Source organism: Tamandua tetradactyla, chromosome 10 (genome assembly GCF_023851605.1).
Source record: "Tamandua tetradactyla isolate mTamTet1 chromosome 10, mTamTet1.pri, whole genome shotgun sequence".
Classification (NCBI taxonomy): Eukaryota; Metazoa; Chordata; class Mammalia; order Pilosa; family Myrmecophagidae; genus Tamandua; species Tamandua tetradactyla.
This window is the reverse complement of record NC_135336.1, coordinates 35,996,240-36,010,403: the sequence shown is the minus strand read 5'-3', so window position 1 is coordinate 36,010,403 and position 14,164 is coordinate 35,996,240. Positions and strand designations below refer to the sequence as shown.

Genomic DNA, 14,164 nt, shown 5'->3' with positions numbered 1-14,164 from the left:
AGCTGACCTACACAGAAATAGTTGAATGAAGAAGGATCTTACAGAGAAGGGAATGCATGATTAAAATGTATCTATGAGGCAGGGAAGAAAGTCTTGGGACCTTACATGTTCTTTATCCTAGTAGCAGTGGAATAAAATATTAGGTCCTCCCCATTTGGGAACAACAATGAACCAACGATGTGTTCTTTGTATCAGCCTCAAACACATTCAAAATGTAGCATGTCCCATGTGTCTTTTTCCATATCTTCATCAGTATTCAAGGAATAGGTATTTATTTTGTAAAACACAGTCATTATAAAAAAAAGAAAAGAAAAACATGAAAAATATTATAGAAGCAAATCACCTCTTAATTTCTTGAATAAATAGCCAAGGGAAAAAGAGCTCAGTAAGCTTCCAAATGTTTTGGATCCAAAGACTTTCACAACATTCAGAAGATGCAAAGGTTTTCTGATTATTCATATGAAAATCTCCCACTAAATGCTCAACTTCTTTTCTTACTCTGAAACATGTTCCCCCCTTTTTTTGTTCATATATTGAATTAAGTGAGTACATGACAATGTACGGATAAATGATTTCTTCTTGTGGAGTTCTTAAGAGTAAGGAAAACTATTTCCAAGTAGCCCTAGCAAAATTATCTTCATATTTTATTGGCCAGAATTGGTTTACAAACCTATTCTTTAACGAGTCATGGATTACCCTTAGACCAAGTAGGTCCACACTGAAGCCAGAGGTGTGATCATTTTTCTGGAGACACGTGGAGGGTTGAGGAAGAAATGAATATCTGGAAAAAAATACTTAATAGGGTTTCCTTAGAAAGAAGGAAAGAAAGAATGAAAGCTGGTAGAAACCAACAATGTCCTCCACGTATATATGTGTTGTCTACATTTTTAAAGAAACATAAAGCTTGCATAGGTCAACTAAAGAAACCTTAATTTAAATTGAATTCCTGAATAAACAGTCCAGATTTACATAATTTTCCTCTTTGGGTCATCAGAGAAGGCCAGTAATCTCCTAAAAGCTCAGTTTCTGGGAACCTCATCTCTTAAGCATTTATTCTGGCATCCCAGTTCTTTCCTGCAAATAACCTACCCATATCCTTGCAATAACTCACTTAAGAATAAAAGCAATGCTCCTTAGCAGTTAATCTCATCTGCTTCCCAAGGAAAGAGAAATGATGACATAGGGATGTTGGTGCTTCTGGAAGTCTGCCGCATCACTGTCCCCCTGGAGGCTCACACTGAAACCCCCAGACAGTCATCTATCCAGTGTCCCATTCTTGTCCTGGCAATTAAAAACAGGTTGTAAACAAATCCCCTGTTAAGTTATCTATACATAACTAATGTGCTGATGGATAATTGCAATGTTAGGTGTGAGATTTAAAGGAGAGCCCCTTCTGTGACAGTCACATTTAAAAAGAAGACAGAGTTGAAAGTCTTTCTTATTTACACACAACCGGAGAATAGAGGAGCCACTAAGATATGAAGGGATTAGAATTGACACCAAGTGGTAATGACAAACCAACAAGAGGTGATAAATATTAGCAAGATAAAGTAATTTATATATGTAGTAGCTTCTCCATTTTGCTAAGTAGAAATTGTCAATGTGAAATAGAGCTTGTCAGCTGAAACACAGGATTAAGTAGAGGGAAGGGAGTAGACAAGAAGGAAATTAAAAGGAGAGGGTATTTCTGGTACTTATGAGGAGTTTATGCAATACTGACAGAAAAAAAATTTAAGATAAAGACTAAAGAAATGTTTGCACCCTCCTCTGGATCCCTGATCTGTTGTAAATAAAATTAGGTTCTTTATGATGATAAACAAAGTCTATGAGTCTTTCAACTTCTGCATAGGCATAACAGCAATATTTCACATGCCATAGTGAGATTTCATTCAAGATGCAAATTCCAGCAACTCCCAGAGTTCAATTCCGGTTCTAGCATCAGGGATGAAAGAGGTAGCTGACACTCCCTTAGTATCTAGGAAGACATCCACCCTACTGAGCCTTTGGTCTAAAAACAGAATAATATTGACTGTGTCTTCTAAAAGGCAAGGAAACACACCACAGTTAGATATAGCCCTACGGCAGGCTAACAGCTCACCTTGGTTCCAGAGCACTGGTCACACACAGGTTTAGTGCTAAACAAACTACAACTCTCTAATCTTCATCTTCTTTACAGGTGTTTGTTTCCCAGGCTGCTCCAAGCAAAAACCACAAAAAGGATGGGTGTAAACAATGGTAATTTATTAGTTACAGTTGTGAGGAGATGAAAATGTTCAAATTAAGGCATCAGCAAGATGATGCCTTCTTCCCAAAGGTTCTGAGACTGGCTGCCAGTGATCTTGGCTCCGCTGACACATGATAAGGCACATGGCAGTGTCTGCTGGTGTCTCCCTTCTCTTCTGGGTTTTGTTGGTGTCAGTTTCTTGCTTCTGTGGCTTTTTCTTGCTTTGCCTAGGGTAGGGCCTGAGAGTTTGCATTTCTAAAAGGTTTCCAGGTGATGCTGATGTTGTAGGTCCAGGAACTTCACCTTGAGAACATTGCTCCAGTTCAGTGATTCTCAATTCTAGCTGTACATTTAGAGTCTCCTGGAAAAATTTTATAAAACAGAGATGCTCAATTTCTCCAGCAATTCAGATTTGGAAAAGCTGGAGTAGGGTCCAGACAACTTATTTTTTAAACAATTCCCCAAGTGTTTCTACAGCTATTATAACAGCTAAAATAAAAATAACTTTAATAACTTTAATATCAAATGCTTGTGAGTATGCAGAGAAAGTGAATCTCTGATGCATTGTTGGTGGGAATGTAAAATGAACAGCCACTCTGGAAAGCAGTTTTATGTCCATACATAAAAGTCAAATATACACTTACCATATACAGCCTAGCAGGGCATTTATCCCAGAGAAATGAAAACTTCTGTCCAACCAAAAACTTGTACACAATAGTTCATAACAGTTTTGTTTTTAACAGCCCCAAGCTAGAGACAATCAAGATGTCTCTCAATAGGTGAATGGTTAAACAAATTGTAATACATCAATGCCATGGAGTACTACCCAGCAATAAAAAAGAATAACTATTGATACATGCATCAGCTTGGATTGCTCTCAAAGGCATTGTGCTAAATTTAAAAAGTTGAACTCAAAAGTCAAATAGTGTATAATTCTATTACATTTTTGAAAGGAGGTGGTTTGCCAAGCATTAGGAATGGTGGGGACAATGAGCATGACTATGAAGGGATGGCACAGGGAGATCTTTGTGGTGATCCAATAGTTCTCATTCTTGATTGTGGTATGTTTACATGTGAGAAAATAACATAGAATTAGACACACACACTGTACCAGTGTCAAATTCCTGGTTTGGATATTGTACACCTTATGTAGCCTGTGGAGGAAACCAGGTGAAGGGTACATGGGTCTTCTCCATACTCCTTTGCAAATTCCGGTGAATCTTTATTTCAAAATGAAAAGTTAGAAAACTAAAGCAAAATAAAATCTTCTCAACTGTTTCTAATGATTAGCCAGGGGTTAGAACTGTGGCTGTGACTGAGAACAATCCTGATACTTGTCCCTTTGCTTCTGTTTCAAGCCTCTTACTTTTCTGAGATGCTTGCCCAACTCTGCCCATACCTGGCTCAAATTCGTGTAGATTGCTTCCTCTTTTACAATTATCTAAATTGATTGACCTTTCATGCTACTGTGGGAAATTAATTGGTATCACCTGTCAGGAGAGGAATTTTGCATTATTTATCAAGACCCTTAAAAATATTCACAATCTTTCACCCAGTATTTGAGCCTATTGGTCTATCTTAAGGAAAACACTGGAGATGTAGACAAAAACATACATACTTATGGAATGTATAATCTTTTTCTTCTCTGTTATCATTTTATTTCTTTTTCTGTTGTCTTTTTATTTCTTTTTCTAAATCGATGCAAATGTTCTAAGAAATGATGAATGTGCAACTATGTGATGATATAAGAATTGCTGATTGTATATGTAGAATGAAATGATACCTTAATGTTTTGTTTGTTGATTTTTTTTAATTAATTAAAAAAAAAAAAACTTACTGCCAAAGGTGGCCTATGGTGACTCAGCAGGCAGAGTTCTTGCCTGCCATGCCAGAGACCTGGGTTCAATTCCTGGTGCCTGCCCATGCAAAAAAAAAAAGATACTGCACAATAGCAAATATATTGAATGCAAACTAAAGGGAAAATATGACTATTATCTGACATGAGGCATATTTTTAAAATAAAGTTGTCAAGAAATACTAAATTCCATACGGCATGACAGCAAAAACAGTATATAGATTTTGTTCTCAATTAAGTTCATTTGTATTTGCAGAAGGAAACATGCCAAAATGTAAATGAAGGTAATTTCTGAGTGATTGGATTATAAGCAGTTTTGGTTTTTGAAAAAGTTTTTTCTGAGTTTTCTAATTTTATACAATGAATATGAACTTCTAAGATGGAAATTTGCTTCCTAAGGCAACCATATGTTAAATCACCTGCTTTCTGAATTGTTAAAAGAGAAAATCTTGCCCCTGCAGGTACACAGAAATGCGGTCTACTTGCCATCCAGCCATCTGATATTGGGACATCATTGCTTCCCTTTACTGTCTCACATGTTAAAGTAGTAGAGTTATTTAAAAGAAACAAAGGGAACAGTAATTTCTGCTTATATCTAATTAATTTTTTTCTGGAAATTCTGAGAAATGTTCATAGCCCTTGACTGCTAATAAAAATTCCTTTCAATGAATATTTTCAATGTTTATGGATTAGAAGTACATTTTTAGATGTATTGTATTTTGGCATCAACTTCTTTTTTCTATAATTAGGTGGGATTTTGTTTTGCAGCTTGAACTATTCTAATGAAGAACTTTTATAATATAAAGTGCTTTTTGCTTACTTTTCCTGGATTCAAGCTTTAATAAAAAGAAGAGCTCAAAATGAAGTTATCTTTATCTCCTTAATTTGATTATATCTCATCTAGCAAAATATTTACATTAATCTCCTTAAAATATGAACAAGTATTTTGGCTTTAATGATAAGTGCTTGATTTTACAGAGTTCCCTAGAGCTCTTTTAAATGTCTTCCCTTGTATACTTTCTAGATTATAGATCATCACAAGGCCTCCACATTGCCTCATTCATCTTAATAATCTAAAGACACTCTAGTAATTACAGCTTAGAGATAGACATTCTGTGGGTGTTTACAGCATCCTAATCAAATGACTCTCTTATTTTAACCCTTTGAGAAACTGACACACCAAAAAGGTGCCAGGAAACAACCAGTGGAGTTGCAAATTCTGGTTCAACTCACTCTTGCATACAGACACTTCTGCTTGGCATATCTCTAATCTTCAATGTTCCCAGGCATGACCTGAAAACATTCGACCAGATGATTTCTAAATTCAGTCTGATGGACTCCATTCTGGTTTTTGGATTTAAGATAGAGAAACAGGATTGAGCACTGGAGCACTCCACATTTACAGTTCATTTTCTGGCAGCACTGATCCTGAATAGGCTTGTCTCAGGAAGTGCGATCAGTAAGGGATATCTGGGCTTCAGAAGTAAGAGCCTAAATCCTACCTATCCACTCTGAAGTGCACAGGAACATTCTTTAAACATTAGAATTCAACTTGAAGTTCAAATTTCCTCAAAGAAGGCCCATATTTTCATCGTTGGATTTAATTTTATTTGTGTGAGAACTTAGGCAATCAATCTTGAATTAATTTGGGGCTCCTGGACAGTCATTTGGCAAGAAAAAGTTTAAAATTCTTTGTTGTTTCATTTGATGATGATTGAGAACTAACTGTGAGAAATCGAGGAAAGCCAAGAGCCTGCAGCTGGCATACTGGTTAATTTCTGCTGCAATTGGGAAACTTTGAAAAATTTTAACATGAAGAAAAACAACTCAGAATTTAAATTTGGGGGTTACTATTTATGCAGAGGTGAATTTTAGTAAATCTTTCCAATTATTGAATATCATTAATTATTACTCAATAATTATCAACAAGCATTTTCTATGTATCTATATTATGTATTGTCTGGTTAGAGTGTAAATGAGTAAGAGGACAATATATATTTATGCAATCAGTCATTCTTTCTAAAAATATTTACAAAATATCTAACGTATTAATAACCCAGTGCTATGTGCAGAGGACATAAACATAAATGAAACAGAATCTTAGGTGAATAATAGCAACAACAATAGCTAATAATCATAACCCAGTTATAGCACCGTCATAGGCTTATCTATATTAGTTCATTTAATTTTTTCAGCAACCCCACAAACATGATAATACTGTTATACCCATTTTGCAATTGAGAGAATTGAGGCTTTGCCCAGGGTGTGGGTTCCAAAGCTATTACTTGGCATAGTTTCTAAATCAAGAGTCTTATGCTCTTAACAACTATAATGCAAGTATTAGGTTGAAACATGAAATTGCAGTTTTTGTTTGTCAAGTTTGGTTGAACACCATCAATTTTATATGTTTAAACCACAAAGCTTGCATGCATGAAGTAACAAATCAGTTTTACTGTCAGGACGGCAGTAAGAATCCAGAAGTGTGAAAAACCCACAGCTAATATCATTCTCAATGGGGAAAAATTGAAAACTTTCCCCCTAAGATCAGGAACAACACAAGGATGTCCATTATCACCACTATTATTCAACATCGTGTTGGAGGTTCTAGCCAGAGCAATTAGACAAGAAAAAGAAATACAAGGCGTCAAAACTGGAAAGGAAGAAGTAAAACTATCACTGTTTGCATACGATATGATACTATACGTCGAAAACCCAGAAAAATCCACAACAAAACTACTAGAGCTAATAAATGAGTACAGCAAAGTAGCAGGTTACAAGATCAACATTCAAAAATCTGTAGCATTTCTATACACTAGTAATGAACAAGCTGAGGGGGAAATCAAGAAACGAATCCCATTTACAATTGCAACTAAAAGAATAAAATACCTAGGAAAAAACTTAACTAAAGAGACAAAAAACCTATACAAAGAAAACTACAAAAAACTGTTAAAAGAAATCACAGAAGACCTAAATAGATGGAAGGGCATACCGTGTTCATGGATTGGAAGACTAAATATAGTTAAGATGTCAATCCTACCTAAATTGATTTACAGATTCAATGCAATACCAATCAAAATCCCAACAACTTATTTTTCAGAACTAGAAAAACCAATAAGCAAATTTATCTGGAAGGGCAGGGTGCCCCGAATTGCTAAAAGTATTTTGAGGAAAAAAAACGAAGCTGGAGGTCTCACGCTGCCGGACTTTAAGGCATATTATGAAGCCACAGTGGTCAAAACAGCATGGTATTGGCATAAAGATAGATATATCGACCAATGGAATCGAATAGAGTGCTCATATATAGACCCTCTCATCTATGGACATTTGATCTTTGATAAGGCAGTCAAGCCAACTCACCTGGGACAGAACAGTCTCTTCAATAAATGGTGCCTAGAGAACTGGATATCCATATGCAAAAGAATGAAAGAAGACCCGTATCTCACACCCTATACAAAAGTTAACTCAAAATGGATCAAAGATCTAAACATTAGGTCTAAGGCCATAAAACAGTTAGAGGAAAATGTAGGGAGATATCTTATGAAACTTACAATTGGAGGCGGTTTTATGGACCCTAAACCCAAAGCAAGAGCACTGAAGAAATAAATAAATAAATGAAAGCTCCTCAAAATTAAACACTTTTGTGCATCAAAGAACTTCATCAAGAAAGTAGAAAGACAGCCTACACAATGGGAGACAATATTTGGAACCGACATATCAGATAAAGTTCTAGTATCCAGAATTTATAAAGAGATTGTCCAACTCAACAACAAAAAGACAGCCAACCCAATTACAAAATGGGAAAAAGACTTGAACAGACACCTCTCAGAAGAGGAAATACAAATGGCCAAAAGGCACATGAAGAGATGCTCAACGTCCCTGGCCATTAGAGAAATGCAAATCAAAACCACAATGAGATATCATCTCACACCCACCAGAATGGCCATTATCAACAAAACAGAAAATGACAAGTGCTGGAGAGGATGCGGAGAAAGAGGCACACTTATCCACTGTTGGTGGGAATGTCAAATGGTGCAACCACTGTGGAAGGCAGTTTGGCGGTTCCTCAAAAAGCTGAATATAGAATTGCCATACGACCCAGGAATACCATTGCTAGGTATCTACTCAAAGGACTTAAGGGCAAAGACACAAACGGACATTTGCTCACCAATGTTTATAGCAGCGTTATTTACAATTGCAAAGAGATGGAAACAGCCAAAATGTCTATCAACAGACGAGTGGCTAAACAAACTGGTATATACATACAATGGAATATTATGCAGCTTTAAGGCAGAATAAACTTATGAAGCATGTAATAACATGGATGGACCTAGAGAGCATTATGCTGAGTGAGTCTAGCCAAAAAGTAAAGGACAAATACTGTATGGTCCCAATGATGTGAATCGACATTCGAGAATAAACTTGGAATATGTCATTGGTAACAGAGTTCAGCAGGAGTTAGAAACAGGGTAAGATGATGGGTGATTGGAGCTGAAGGGATACAGACTGTGCAACAGGACTAGATACAAAAACTCAAAAATGGACAGCACAATAATACCTAATTGTAAAGTAATCATGTTAAAACACTGAATGAAGCTGCATCTGAGCTATAGGGTTTTTTTTGTTTGTTTGTCTGTTTGTTTGTTTGTGTCTTTTTTTTTACTATTATTATTTTTATTTTTTCTCTATATTAACATTCTATATCTTTTTCTGTTGTTTTGCTAGTTCTTTTCCTAAATCAATGCAAATGTACTAAGAAATGATGATCATGCATCTATGTGATGATGTTAAGAATTACTGATTGCATATGTAGAATGGAATGATTTCTAAATGTTGTGTTAATTTCTTTTTTCCATTAATTAATAAAAAAAAAAAAAGAATCCAGAAGTGGTAGGCATAACCAAAGGGCTGGTGTTGTCAGAAAAGGCTTCATATAGAAGATGAAAATTGACCTCAGCTTTAAAAAAGGAATTTGGCAAAGGCAGAAAAAACAAAGGTTGTTTCAGGTAAGGGGATGAAATAAACTAAGCCAGGGAAGCTGAGAATGTTTATGCCCTGTACATTTCTCTATTCCTCTGCGTGTCTAAACCCTGACCTTTTTCCTTTTCTGCTATGGGGTCTTACATTCATCTCCTGCCTAATTTCTAGATTTCAGCCAAATCCAATACCACCACCAACCAATGTACCCTAAATAGGGGAAACAAGGAGCCTGTATCACCCATCATTGCCTGGTAGTCCGCATTCTCTCTCCCAAACTTACACACCCTAGAAAGACATGAATATTCACAGGAATTCTTCTAGCCTCTAAGTTCTGAGCCTACATGTCTGAGTTCAGCACATCTTTCTCAGTGTTTCTTCATGCCCAAAGCTTGGCCATTACCCAACCCTCTTCTTTAAATGTCCTGACTTTTACAGTTTCCAAATTACATATTTTTGTGGAATAAAAGTCTGTTTGGATCAGGCGGGCCACGGTGGCTCAGCAGGCAGAGCTCTTGCCTGCCATGCACAACACCCGGGTTCAATTCCCACTGGCTGCCCACGGGAAAAAAAGTCTGTTAGCATCCCATTATACCTGTGTCTCTCTCTTAGTATAATCATTCTTATATCTCATTTAAGAATAGTTTATAAACCATATAAATAGTAAGACATTATTTTATAATAACATTGTCTATCTGGGAAAAATCAGATCCACTTCTAAGTGTGGTCACTTTGAATTTCTTAAAAGAATATACCACAGTGTCCTGAAGCAAACTTTAAAAGAAGAAAATAACTAACATTAAAACCAACATTTTAATACTTACACAAGGCACTTTTTAAAGCAAATTTACACATTTCCTCATTTAATCTTCACAATATACTATGAAGTAGGAATTCTTCTAGCCTCCAAGTTCTGAGGAAGAAAGTGAGGAACAGAGATTAAGTAATTTACTCAAAATCACACAGATAATGTTATAATCAGGGTAAAAATAAAGGACATATTTACTAAGCACCTACTGTATATCCAACACTGTATCATCTGGTTTCATAGATTATCTCCTTTAATTTCACTTAATTGTTGGTAATCTTGGTCAAAACTGTAAAAGGCATAATACCATTTTTCCAGATGATACAACTGAGGCTTGAGAGTTAATACAATTTGTTTTCTAACATTGCAGGTAATTTTCACAGATATTTTTCTTAACCCATTCATAGGGTCTTTGGAATAAATGCTCTAACTCCCAAGTTAATTATATAGGACAGTGTCTTCATTACCAGGTTGCTATGATAAATACCACACAATGGTTGACTTAAAAAGGGGAATTTATTGGCTCTGGGTTTCAGAAGCCATCTAAATCAAGGTGTTTGACTAGAAGGCTTGCTTCTTTGTGGGGTTGGTAGCAATCTATCTGGCTAGCAATCCATGGGGCTCCTGGACTCTCCCCATCACGGGATAATGACCCCTCTTTTGTCTTCCCGGCTTCCTTGTCTTCTGGCTTCTGACTCTTCTCCATTGCTTTTCTGTCTCTGACTTCTGGCTTCTTCTCTTTATAAGGCCACCAGTAATAGGATTAAGGCACATCCTGATTCAGCTGGCCATGCCTTAACTAAAAACATCTTTAAAGGTCCTGTTTAAAATTGGTTCATACCCACAGGAATAGAATAAGATTAAGAACATGTTTTATTAGGGTACATAATTTAACCTACCATTGGCAGTCTCACGACATCCTCATAAATCTTTTTTTTTCCACCTCCCCATTAGTCTTATTTACTCCCTCCTGTATGCATAATCCCGTCTAGCATTTTGAAACTAAAGGGATCCTTATACAATAGGACAAATAAAAGAACAGCTTCATCCTATAGCTGCTCTTTAAAGTTGATGTACTGCTCTTTTGCCTGGTTTTTTATCCTGGTTCCAAGAACCAGGCTCAATTTTTGTTTTCACTTTTCCTTATGTATTTTTTGTTCTTGTTTAATTTTTTTTCTTAGAGAAATTGTAGATTTACAGAAAAATAATGTAGAAAGTACAGATTCCCTATAAGCCATGCCTCTCACACATAGTTTTCTTTATTTTAACATTTTACATTAGTGTGACAACTTTATTAAAAGTAATGAAAAAATATTATTATAATTATCTTATTAACTATATTCCATAGATTACATTAGGGTTCACTCTTTGTGCTGTACAGTTCTAAAGTTGTTTTTTCACTCCTAGTAATACATGTAGCATTCTGAAATTTCCCATTTTAACCTCTTTAAGGTATTTGTTGGTGCTAAATACATTCACAATGTTAAGTTACTACCCCAATCATCTATTAATCAAAACTTTTCTATGATCTAACTTATATGAAATAATAAAATATGAAAATTCAGAGTCAGAAAATAGGATACAGTTTACCAGTTAATCATTGCTTAACTGGAAAAGCAAGCTCAGTTTTACTTATTCTTATAATCTGAATCACATATTAAGTAATTAGACCCCTAACTTGCTTTCTTCCCTCTGGTATGTTCCTTCCTGGTACCAAATATCTTCCAAAGTGGGGATCTTCAGGTAGGATTCTCGTGCTGCTACCAGAACTCCAGAATATCTATTTCCCACTTGCTATGAGGGCTGATACTCATCTCTGCCTACCCCAGAGGCTCTTTCTAGTTTCCAGATGTTTATGTACACATACAAATTTTACAGGTTTCTGTAAAAAAAAAAAAATCGTCAAACCAAATGCACTTTCTTAGAAATTCACTTACACATTTTCTTCTAACTTCATAAGGATGAACCATGTCAAGGACTCAGCTCTCTTGATAAAGACATTAGACAGAGTTTTGACTTTACCATGTTATATTCACCCTGCTTGAAACAGTACTATTGGTAAAACAGCATCAATAAAACCAAGACATGATATACTTTGTTTGGTGCTGATTAAACTCTCTTATATGTAATCATTAGAGCCATAAACAGAAGTTTCTGAACTTCCTTAAGAGTTTTCTTCCACCAGTACTCTGAAGGAGACAGTGCAGAGTCTGTTCTTCATCTTTTCCTGCATGGGAGTGAGAAAAATCCCCACCTGTGAAGAAATTTGGTTCCAGGAAGAAATGTAAGTATGGACTTGGACACCAGAGTGAAGAGAGTCAATGCCATAGTTACTCAATAAGGGATGCCAAGTCGGGCCAGAACATGACATCATTTTTTTATATTGTCAACTAGAGGGCCAATGAGACCAGAATTGTGGAATTTTAAAAATTTTAATATTTCAAAATAAAACAGTATACAAATATATGGTTATTTAAGTTTTTTAACTTTTTAAAATATAAATTGTAAATGGATCTTTATTTTAGCAGATACTTATTAATATTTCAGAAAAAAGTAACATTTTATGAACATAGAAGCACTTAAGAATTACTAGGCAGATCCAGTAATTTTTAGTGTTCTAAGTAACACTGAAATCACAATGTGAGTAATAGTTATCCATCTAGTAAATTCATCATATGCAGCACTAATACAATGTTTGAACAGGATGTGGTCCATTTTTAAGGATATATAAAATTGTTATAGGGTTGCATAATAATTGGCATGAATAGTAAGCATTTCATCTAAATACTTGAGGATTGAATAGCATTTGCAGAGAATTTATGAGATTAGTTTGAGGAGCTTTGGAGGTGAAGGGCAGTCTTGATCCTGAAGAGTGGGCAATAATAGAGAATCTGTCCTCGCCCTACTCCAGTCTCTCCCCCAGACACATGCCCTCTTCCTTCCTCTCAGGAAAGTTTTTTCTGACAATACTGCTTTCCCCATGGTTGCTTCCTATATACTTCCAGGATGCATAAATTCAAAGGAAGGTTAAAACTCTCTCTGTCTCTGGGAGAAAAGTTCTGTGGTCTGGGCTGGCACTGGGTAGGTGACCCTTTGATTAAATACATCAATTCAGGCCCCACAATCCACATTACTGGTTACAATTGTCTATCTCAGGAAGCCAGTGCAGACTTATCAAGGCACCACATGCCGAAATCATTGCTAGCCCAACATATGCACCTTTCCTATGTCCTGTAAGACGATTTATATCTCTGACCCCTTAGCTATAATTCTATGTGTTCCTTCTCTTTCCAAGGCTGGACCTAATCCAAAGTTTCCCCTAAAACTAAGATTTTGCTTACTCAGAAATTTAGGGATGCTTATCCAAAGAGGAAACCTCATGACCCATCAAAACCCTCCAAGACCCCTGTAGTCATTATGATTCTCACATTCTTCTGAAACCTGGAAAATGTTATATTGCTAGAACTACAGATTACAATTTAAAGGAATAAATTCCCAGTTACCCAAGAAAACAAATAAAGAAAATATGCATTTATATCAATGAGATTCAGACCTAGAGTCAGAGAATTGGGTTTATGCTCTAATATATGAGATCAGGTTTGTGGTAGTTAGGTGAAGGTGCCTAGATCTATTGCTGTGGATATGAGCCAGTGGTACGTGAACCTCATCTATTGCTCATTACATCTGCAGTCAGCTAGGAGGTATGCCTGCTGCAATGAATGATGTTTGACTTTATTGGCTGGTACTTAAATGAGAGAGCTCAATGTAGCACAGCAAAAGCAGCTCAGCATATCTCATTTCAGCACTCACAGCTGAGCCTGGGCCCTTGGAAGTGAAGAAAGAAATCACCCTGGAAAAAGTTGTTGGAACCCAGAGGCCTGGAGAGAAGGCCAGCAGAGATCACCCTGTGCTTCACATGTAAGAAGAACCTCAGTTGAAGGTTAGCTGCCTTTCCTCTGAAGAACTATACGTTTTTAACAAAATAAATCTCCTTTTGTTAAAAGCCAATCCACCTCTGGTGTGTTGCATTCCAGCAGCTAGCAAACTAGAACAAGGTTTATGATAAGAGATCAATAAGCAAATCAATTGCCTACCCTGACTCATTTTCCTCTTTTGTAAAAATTTGTTGAAATTCCTTCTTTCCCTGTAAAGAGATGAGGAGCAAATGGCCCCGTGAGAAACATTCCGGGGCTCTGCTTTGCCCAAAGCCCTTCTTTAACCAAAGACTTGTGGCCAAAGTCTTAAAAGTGAAAAAGTCTGAGTATTTGTTTCTGGTAGAATTCAGCAAATTAGGGTATAAGGT

At 36.2% G+C, this 14,164-nt stretch overlaps 1 long non-coding RNA gene across 1 annotated transcript in view; it reads left to right on the top strand.

Annotated features, from left to right (window-relative positions):
- Positions 1-13,781, top strand: part of LOC143647866 (uncharacterized) — a 67,074-nt gene extending 53,293 nt beyond the window's left edge. Inside the window, exons 3-4 of the long non-coding RNA XR_013158219.1 lie at positions 12,047-12,145; positions 13,665-13,781. This is a non-coding gene — a long non-coding RNA (uncharacterized LOC143647866). The remainder of the gene's footprint in view (positions 1-12,046; positions 12,146-13,664) is intronic.
- Positions 13,782-14,164: the final 383 nt, after the last annotated feature.